This window comes from Fukomys damarensis, unplaced genomic scaffold (assembly GCF_012274545.1).
Source record: "Fukomys damarensis isolate Sample0158 unplaced genomic scaffold, DMR_v1.0_HiC HiC_scaffold_17, whole genome shotgun sequence".
Lineage (NCBI taxonomy): Eukaryota > Metazoa > Chordata > Mammalia > Rodentia > Bathyergidae > Fukomys > Fukomys damarensis.
Genome location: NW_022900929.1, coordinates 19867454 through 19876207, shown reverse-complemented (window position 1 = coordinate 19876207; position 8754 = coordinate 19867454).

The following is an 8754-nucleotide window of genomic DNA, read 5'->3' as shown; positions in this document are numbered from 1 at the left end:
GTCTTCCTTCCTCCTGTCTGGACCTCTGAATGCTTTTATTTTTTAGTTTTCTAGTTTACTAAATAAATTCTCTTTCTCTGCTCCAGAGCACCCTGTCACATCCCAGCTTTCACCGTCTACTGTTTTGCTGCACTAACAAATAAACCTCCAAACACCAGTAGCCCCAAATATAAGGGTTCATTTTCTTCTTGTGTTGACTTATTCACAATGCTAAGGACATATCAGCTTCCCCATGACAGCCCAATCTAAGCAATAATTCCAGGAGTCTGTCTCATCTGCTTTAGTGGACCTATCATCTCCAGGTTTCTGTGATGTACACAACAGTCGTGTGCCAATTCAGACTCCCCAGCCTATAATTGATAAAACCATTGACACTCACAGCCCATTTGCCAGGACCAGTCTTCTGCAACCCATCTCGTGGTAAGGAGATTAGGAAAAAGTAGAGTGTGGTAGGAAGTGGCCTATGGGTGTAGACCGCTCACCCTCTCCACCACCCAAAATCTTCTCTGAATAGAAAGCTCTGCCTCAAAGGTGAAACTTAGCACCCTGAATTTGGTACATGACTATTGATTCATTTAGGGTGTCAGCATGAAGCACAAACCTCTCTGGTCTGGTACATTATTTTCCAGGGGAAATATGAACTATATATCATTGCAACAGGTCCTGTGCTTTCTGGGTGCCGCTTACTCTGATTTGGAGTATGAGATAAATTGTATGTACTGTTTAAAAAAAAGCAGGAAATTTAGGGAAATAAAACAAATTCTATTAAGAGAGGTTAATAGCAGTGTATCCTAGCAAGGCCTGCTGAGAATGTCTGCCTCAAAGCCATAGCTCCAATCATCCTCTGCATTCCTGGAGCCTCTTATAGAAACTATGCAAACTGTGGAATTTGGCAAGATCTCCCAGATCCTTAAAAGGAATCCACAGACTCATAACATTCAGAGTGACACTGGTTAACAGCCAGTCTGTTATTCTCTTTTTTGCAGAGGGAGAAAAAGCCTGAGACCTACTTTGGAAAGATTGAAGGTGATAACAATTTTGGTTTAAAACTCAAATCCATGCCATCTTCTAATGAAAGTGTTAAAGGATAACCTTAAGGGTGTTTTACCCTGCTTCTCGCTATCTCCTTTAGCATGAGAGAGAGGGAGAGAGGGGGGAGAGAGAGAGAGAGAAAGAGAGAGAGAGAGGCCATAAATAAACAAGATGCAAATGGAATTAAAATCCAAGCTCATGCAATCCCATTTCAAGCTAGTTCTCCAGGCCTCAGGCCTCCCCTCCCAACTGACTGCCAGTCCCAAGTGTCTCCTAGATGGAAATCATGCAGCCTTTGGTGCTCTCCAGCACCTCTGCTATAGCCCTGTTTGAAGTCCTCCTTACCCAGACCTGGGCTTCCTCCATGGCTTCCTGATCTTTCCCATCCCTTTGTGGCTCTCCCCAGTATGTCCTACAGATGGTACAGATTAGTCTTTCTCGGATATAGTTGTGATCTCATCATTGGACCACTGACATGCTGATGGCTGGCCATGCCTTGTTCCTGCATCTCTTGGAATAAAAGTTCACCCAGGAACTTTTCATCCTTGAGTCTGCATTTTCTTCCACTATCCCCAGTATGGGATATGCAGGGAATCTGCACCCCTTGAGACCCTTGCTCTGTGAATACAGTCAGGGATTCCTACCCAGGTCCCACTGGCAGAATCCCCTCCATAGAAATTCTACCCACACCCATGAAGGGAATCGCAGAAGCAGAGTGTCCCCTACCTGTGATCTCCCGAACACATTGTTTGGCCTTCACTAATGGCATTTCCCAAATTTTGCATTATGGCAAAGGATATGAGTTTTGATTTTGGTTTGTTCTGTTAGCTGCTTTGATACACTGCAGTCTTCTTGAAGCTCCAGAAGGAAACAACCTTCATGAGTCACTCATGAGCTCTTATTATATACCAGATTCTTTCTCCTTAACATGCATGTATATAAAACTCATCTCAGCAAGGCAGACAGCATTAGGGACTTTCCACAGCTCAGTCAGGCAAGATCAAGAGAGATGGCACCTTGCCCTTCATTGCATCACCTTAAATATCTAAGGAAATAATTAAATTGTAAGCCTAGGTTTTTGACCTTATTAAAATATGCCTTCTCACCCTTTCCTCAAGAATAAAAGGTAAAAATGTGTAGTGTTGCTTTGAACCCACATTTACTATGGTTGCTTTATTATGTATCCATTAAATGACTTTCCTTAACCCCATTCTCAACTATAGCTCCATGCTTTTGAAGTGAAAAGGCTCTTAGAGACAGGTCAACCCAGTAATGGCAAATGCAGACAGAGAAGCAATTGACAAAGCGTCAGTTAGAAAACCCTGGCCTCCTCAGGGACGGACAGGACGGTCAAGTGGCAATGACCACTCTTCTTTAGCAGGAGGACCAATCCCGAGCTTGGTACTCGTGCTGGGAAGAGGGAGCAATGGGACTCACCCCCTGGATCATAACCAAGGAGCTGGCTTAGAGGAAAGGGAAATTAGCTTTAAACTCAGCTCAAGAGCCAAGGCAGCTCTCTGCTTTTTCAGAGTAAGAAGAGTCGAGGTGGTTGGAGGAGGAGGAGGGTGCAAACGCAGCATACCTGGCCAGCATGGGGCACCGCTGTGCCTTCACACGCGGCCCAGGAAAGTTCCAGCACCATTTCCACTCATGTCCCACATCAAAGGGCACACTGGTTGCTCCAGGGAAGAGAAATATACTCAAAATATACAAGATGAGATCAAAATAAACAGAGAATCTTTTAAATGTACTACAGTAAAAGACACACTGCCATGAATCCCCTCAAAATACTCCTCCTTGTTTTGAGCACACTTATGCCATAGCTCATGCCACTCTCTGAAGCCATTCCAGAAGTTCTATTTCCTGAGGGTCTGTACAAAGTCAGATCAGAAACATGGTGAAGGCTGCTGCCACGTACCATCCAATGGAAAGGCAGGCTCACAAATGATCAGTGTGTCCCCATCCACCTTATACATCAGTTCTGCCACTTTACCACATTGGACTCTTCTCCAAGGTCAAAATGACCACAAAAGGGAAAAGTGTTTAATCTATTCAGGACATAGAAGCAGCCACAACAGCACAACTAAAGGTACTCACCGAAGAGGACTCCCAGAACTGCTTCAGGATGCAATAACTGTGTGTGAAGCAAGGGGGAGCACGGTGAGGGAGGTCCATGGAGAATTTTTCTTAATTTAAATATTCACCATAGTTTTTTATCATCCCCCTGTAAGTCTGAGCATGACCCAGATAGTGCAGAGGGAGTGATGGTCAGAGAAAGATCATCAGAATGTTTGGGTGGGAATGAACTCTAATATCACCTTGAGATTGAAAAGCGTTCAATATAATTCACTTGGAATCATTGCTTTGTTCTGAAAAAAAAATCAGTATTTTAATATTGCTTTGGAGAATTTGTAGTTCTTCATGTAACAAATCCTTTGAAGTTACACTGAAGTTACACTTGAATGTACTGTGTCTGTGTTCCATTTAATAATCCACATGAGTTGTTTTTTCTAATCTCTACATCAGAGCACAAATCCTTTTCATGCTCCATTTCCTACATGCACCAGCCTCCTATTTTGTAGATAATGTTCTTTTTTTCCACTATGATTACAAATGACTGGGAAAGAATATACAAGTTTCAACCAGCCCCACATAATAACCTGCTTACCACCACAATGTGGGCTGCTCTTGGCTTTTTACTTATTATTATTTTTCCCATGTAGGATGAGGACAAGCCAAAGACTTTACAGCGGCTCTTTAGAAGATCAAGAGTGGATTAAGGTATGTGTTCAGACTTTAGATTTCTTGATGGTAATTTGATTTCATTTTAATTTGTCTCTACCTATTTCTCCGAATGTCTGTTATTTTTTCCCCCAATTTTGTGGTACCTGAAGTTTTCTAAAACACTGTTTATTGGGTACAACATTGCATGATGATGTATTTTTTTCAAACCTGCCAAATCATAATATCTGGCCCCAAATATTTTTTGGAACTTTTCCATTCCCCATTCAGTGATGGAGTCTATTTTTCTTGACCTTGAAATTAGATGGTGTCTTAGTCGCTTATTCACTGAGTCACAATACCAAACACCTACAAATTAAAGGAGGATGGATTTATTTTGGCTCATGATTACTGCCCATGGTCAGTTGGCTCCCAGGAAGAAAATAGTATGGCAGAGGGTCCTAGTGGAGGAAAAGCTGCTCATGTCATGGTGGCCTAGAAACAAAGAAAGAAGAGAAGAGAAGGGAAGGAGATACACTCTTCCAGGTCACAGCCCCAGTGACCTGCTTCTCCTGACCAGACCCCACCTCCTAAGGCCCAGTCATCTATAGCAACTCCATGATTCAGTCTTCTTCCAAAAGTCCCACCTGTGAGCTCTCAGACATTCTCAGTCTGAACCATAATAGATGATTTTTGTTTCTAATTTTGCTCTCGGCTCTCCTGACAAGAAGAATTCAGCTTGGTGACACTACTTACTCCTGGGGTAAGGTCGCAAAAGGCAATATGACTTCCTTTTGACTCTGGCCCTTGGAAACCAGCTGCCATGTTGTAAGGAAGCCCAGGCTAGATAAGGAGTCCCCATGTGGGTTTCCCAGCAGACACCCTGGCACCAACTGCTAGACCTGGGAATGAGAAAACCTTAGATAATCCCAGTCCTAACCTCCCAGTAGCCTCAGGTGATGCTAACTGGAGCCAAGATAGGTTAGGCTTGTCAAGCTCTGCCCAAATTGCAAAATTCATGGTTAAAAAGTAATATTATTACTTTAAGATGCCAAGATTTGGTGTGATTTGTTACACAGTACTGAATGACTGGAACAAATACACATGCAGAAAACATACATTGTATACATGTAAGTTGATGAACTTTTACAAATGAAACACAGCTATAGATCAAGAAATAGCTTCTCAGAAGGCTTGTTCCTACTTCTCCTGTCACTATTTCCCAAGTATAACCACTATTCTAATAGCCTTGATTAATTTTGCTTATTTTAATATTTTTTCTTATAATTTTATTTTTTCCATTAAGTTTATTGGCACATTTAAGGTAAAGAATACAGTTACATCCCTCATTGGGATCTCGTACCTTCTTCACATGCTGCATCTTGGTTCTTATTTTTTCCCCATTCCCCTGCCCTCCCTTCACCCCCTTCACCCTTCCCTATTTGCCTATTTTAATATTGATCAAAGACTTTGTATGAGTGTTGTGACCCTATCAGGGACAACTTTCCTGGGACATATGCTGAAGTCCCAAGAATAAAGAATTGCTGCTACTAAGAAGGATCCCAGTTAGAAGAGAGTTGTTGAATATTATGGAGTAGATACATCCCCCTTGAATGCATAGCTGAAGCTCTAACCCCCAATGTGACCATATTTGGAAATGAGTGTCTAAAGAAAATAAAGTTAAGTGAGGTTGTACAAGAGGGGCCCTAACCAATAAGGATGAAAAGGAGAAGTCACCGGGCGAGTGTGCATATGAGAAAAAGGCCATGTGGGGACACAGTGAGAAGACAGCCATCTACAAGCCAGGAAGAGATGCCTCCCCAGGAGCCCACCCTGCCAGCACTCTCATCTGGGATATTCTGTTTCTGAACTGTGGTGCAATGAATTTCTATTGTTTGAGCTTGAGCCACCCGGCCTGTGTCACTTTGTAATGGCAAGTTGAACAGATTAATATTCAGTCACATGCCACCTAAGGTCGTTTCAGCTGACAATGAATTGAAAACAAGACAGTGGTCCTACAGATATATCACCTAGTGTTAAAGTTTAAATCTGCCATGTTCCCCAGACTCATGTGTTGAAGACTTGGTTTCCAGCTGATTGTGCCATTGAGAGATGGTAGAAATATTAGGAGGTGGTGTCTGGTTGGGAGAAGTAGGTCATAGGGAGGTGTCCTCTAAGGGGCTATTGGGACCCTGGCCAGCTGCCATAAGATGAGCATTTCTATTCCACTACATGCTGCCCACCATTATATTCTGCCTCACCATGGGCCGAGAAGCAATGGGTCCAAGTACCCATGGACTGAACCCTCTGCAACTGTGAGTCCAAGAAAACCTTTCATCCTTTAAATTGTTTGTTTCTGATATTTTGTCACAGTGAAGGAAAGCTGACTAAGATATTAGTGACATCATAACTTTCTTCGTCTGTATAAAAACATTTAGGATGTTCACATGACAAAATCATCTGGTCATGTATTTCTCAGAACACATCCCCATTATTAAGTTCATTGATGCATGACTGAACTTGGAAAACAACCAAGCTGAACAAGGAAGAGCTTCATTTGAAAACAGAACAACTGGGGTACTATTTTCTAAAAATATGGCAGGCATAGATGGAGGAATGGTTTTGAGTCAATGATTATTAAGTAAATTTAGGCTCCCTGCCTGACTTATACCACCTCATGGATAATTTCCCTTGTGGCTATTGATAAAAGAGAAGTATATGTTCTTGACTGTAGGAGTTAACCCTCTCCCTGGTATGGTGCATACTTGGACCAACACCTCCATCAGGTCTTTCCTACCCCAAGTTTGGTTAGAGTTCTTAGTCCTTTTCTTAGCCACTATGGAATGTTTTCATACTGTACTTTCTGTATAGTCCTCTCCTTAGTCACTCATGGGTCTCTGCCCAGATTATGGGGAACTCCTGAAAACAAGCTGTGTACCATATTCAACTCTATAGTGCACTAGGATCGACTCCAGGGGCCATGTACATGATGCAAAGGAGATTTGATTTCTCATCTTATGCTGCTACTAATCAGCTGTGTCACCTCAGACAAATCAATGAACTTCCCTGGGCTTTGGTTTTCCAAAAAAAAAGCCAGGAAATTGGACAACAATATCTTTTCATTGCCTTCAAGCTTTAAGGTTCAATATACTCTATTTATATTCTGGAAAGCTATGAACTACTTACAGAAGAAAATAAAAAACCCTAGTGGCAGTCGACTCAAAGTAGTATCTAAATTAGGCTGTGATCTGTCCATCTGTTTATTTTGGAGATCAGTCAAGTTCCTTGTTCAGAGCGCTGATCCCACAGACCACCTCCTTCCCAGAGGAGGGCTCTCTGCTGTTCCCCCACAGTCTTGCCCTGTGTAGCAGGCTGACGTTTGATCTTCAGTTCACATTTGTTCCTGCTCTTATCACTCTTGGGAAGCTGTATTACCCTCTTCTAACACCATCAAAGGCCTTTAATGCCTACCTTTCAACATATTGTGTGTCATCTTGTCGACTCTGCTGAATGTTAGCTTAGCGTCGCCCAGGGACATCCCAGCCCTGCTGAATGACAAATGAGCAATGAACTGAATTTCTTCTCTTTTAACTGTTCTCAAAACAGAACTTCCAAATCATAAGGCCCCTCTGCCCTTTTGGTTAAGGGGTTACTGAATATAATTTCTAAATATCCCCCCTGTCTCTAGACGCAAGGACTGGCAGGCACAATGGGAAGATTCCCGAACTAAGAGCAAGGATACCTCTTTCCATCCTGCCACTGCCTTAAATCAGCATTCAAGCACTCAACATCATTTCCTCTGACTCCTACACGCAGATTTTCTTGTATTACCTTATACAGCTTTTGCCTACATGTTCCTAAAAGTAACCAACCCAGTAGGCTAACATAGCATCATAATTGACTGTTAGAACCGATGAATGGATAAATGCATTGTTGGCATGGTGATTGTTTATTTCCACATTCCAAGCTTTGAGGCAGCAATCCTCAAAGTCCGCATCTTGGAGCACTTTCCATGCTTCTCCCTGCTACATCTGGAGGGCCTTTATTGCTCAAAGGTTAGCAAGAAGCAACCTTTGGTTTGAACATTTGGGGCAGGTCCTAGCTTAGAAGCCCTACCAGGACCCACCCTCGGGGTCAAGCAGATATGGAGGTGTCCTATCTCCTCGGACAATTCCCATCAGTAGACTGAACACAACCTGACAACCTAAGCCAGAGGACAAGAGTGCAGAGTAGCAGTCTCACTGATTGCACTGCGCATTCTACAGTCTCCTAAGCAGACTTTAAATGTGAATAGGAGGTGGTCAAGATGATCATGAAAGTGGTCCCTACTGGTTAGTTGCTAGAGGTCAAAGTACCATATAGAATTTCAGGCAGTCTATTGACAGTCTCTTCCCCTCCAAAAAAAGTCCCACCCCAAATTCTAAAACTAGCCCCCGTGGATTATTCTGAGAGCAGAGAATTAAAGAAACCCTTAGCCAGATTTTAGTGAAGATTTTAAGCAGGAAGGAGACAAGGAAGCCTCTAACCCTTCCAGCACACCGTAGGAGGAACAGAAAGCAATGGAGGCTGAGGCCTCGGCAGAGGTCACCAGCTGTGTCACCCTGGGGAATCTGCCCAATGCCTGTAGGGTTTAAATTCTGGCCAGCTCTATATCTCTTTGCATCAGAGAAAAGACTGATGTTTAAACCACAGGAACAAAGGCTTTCACTTAGGTCTTAGCACTGCTACTTATTCTGTTTACCCAAAACTGTGCCTTTGTAAGGGCATTTCTTTTTGAAAAGCCCCAGATTCCAGGACATCCTCAGAAGAGATTCCCCTCCCAGATGTGATGGTACACAGGCCTGCAATCTCAGCACTCTGGGAAGTGGAGACAGGAGGATTGCAACTTAGTGATTCAGAGAGAACCTATCTCAGAACAATTTTTTAAAAGGGATAGGAATTAGCTCCATGTAAAGGCCCTGGGTTAAACCCCCAGGACTATTACAAAAAAAAAAAAAAAAA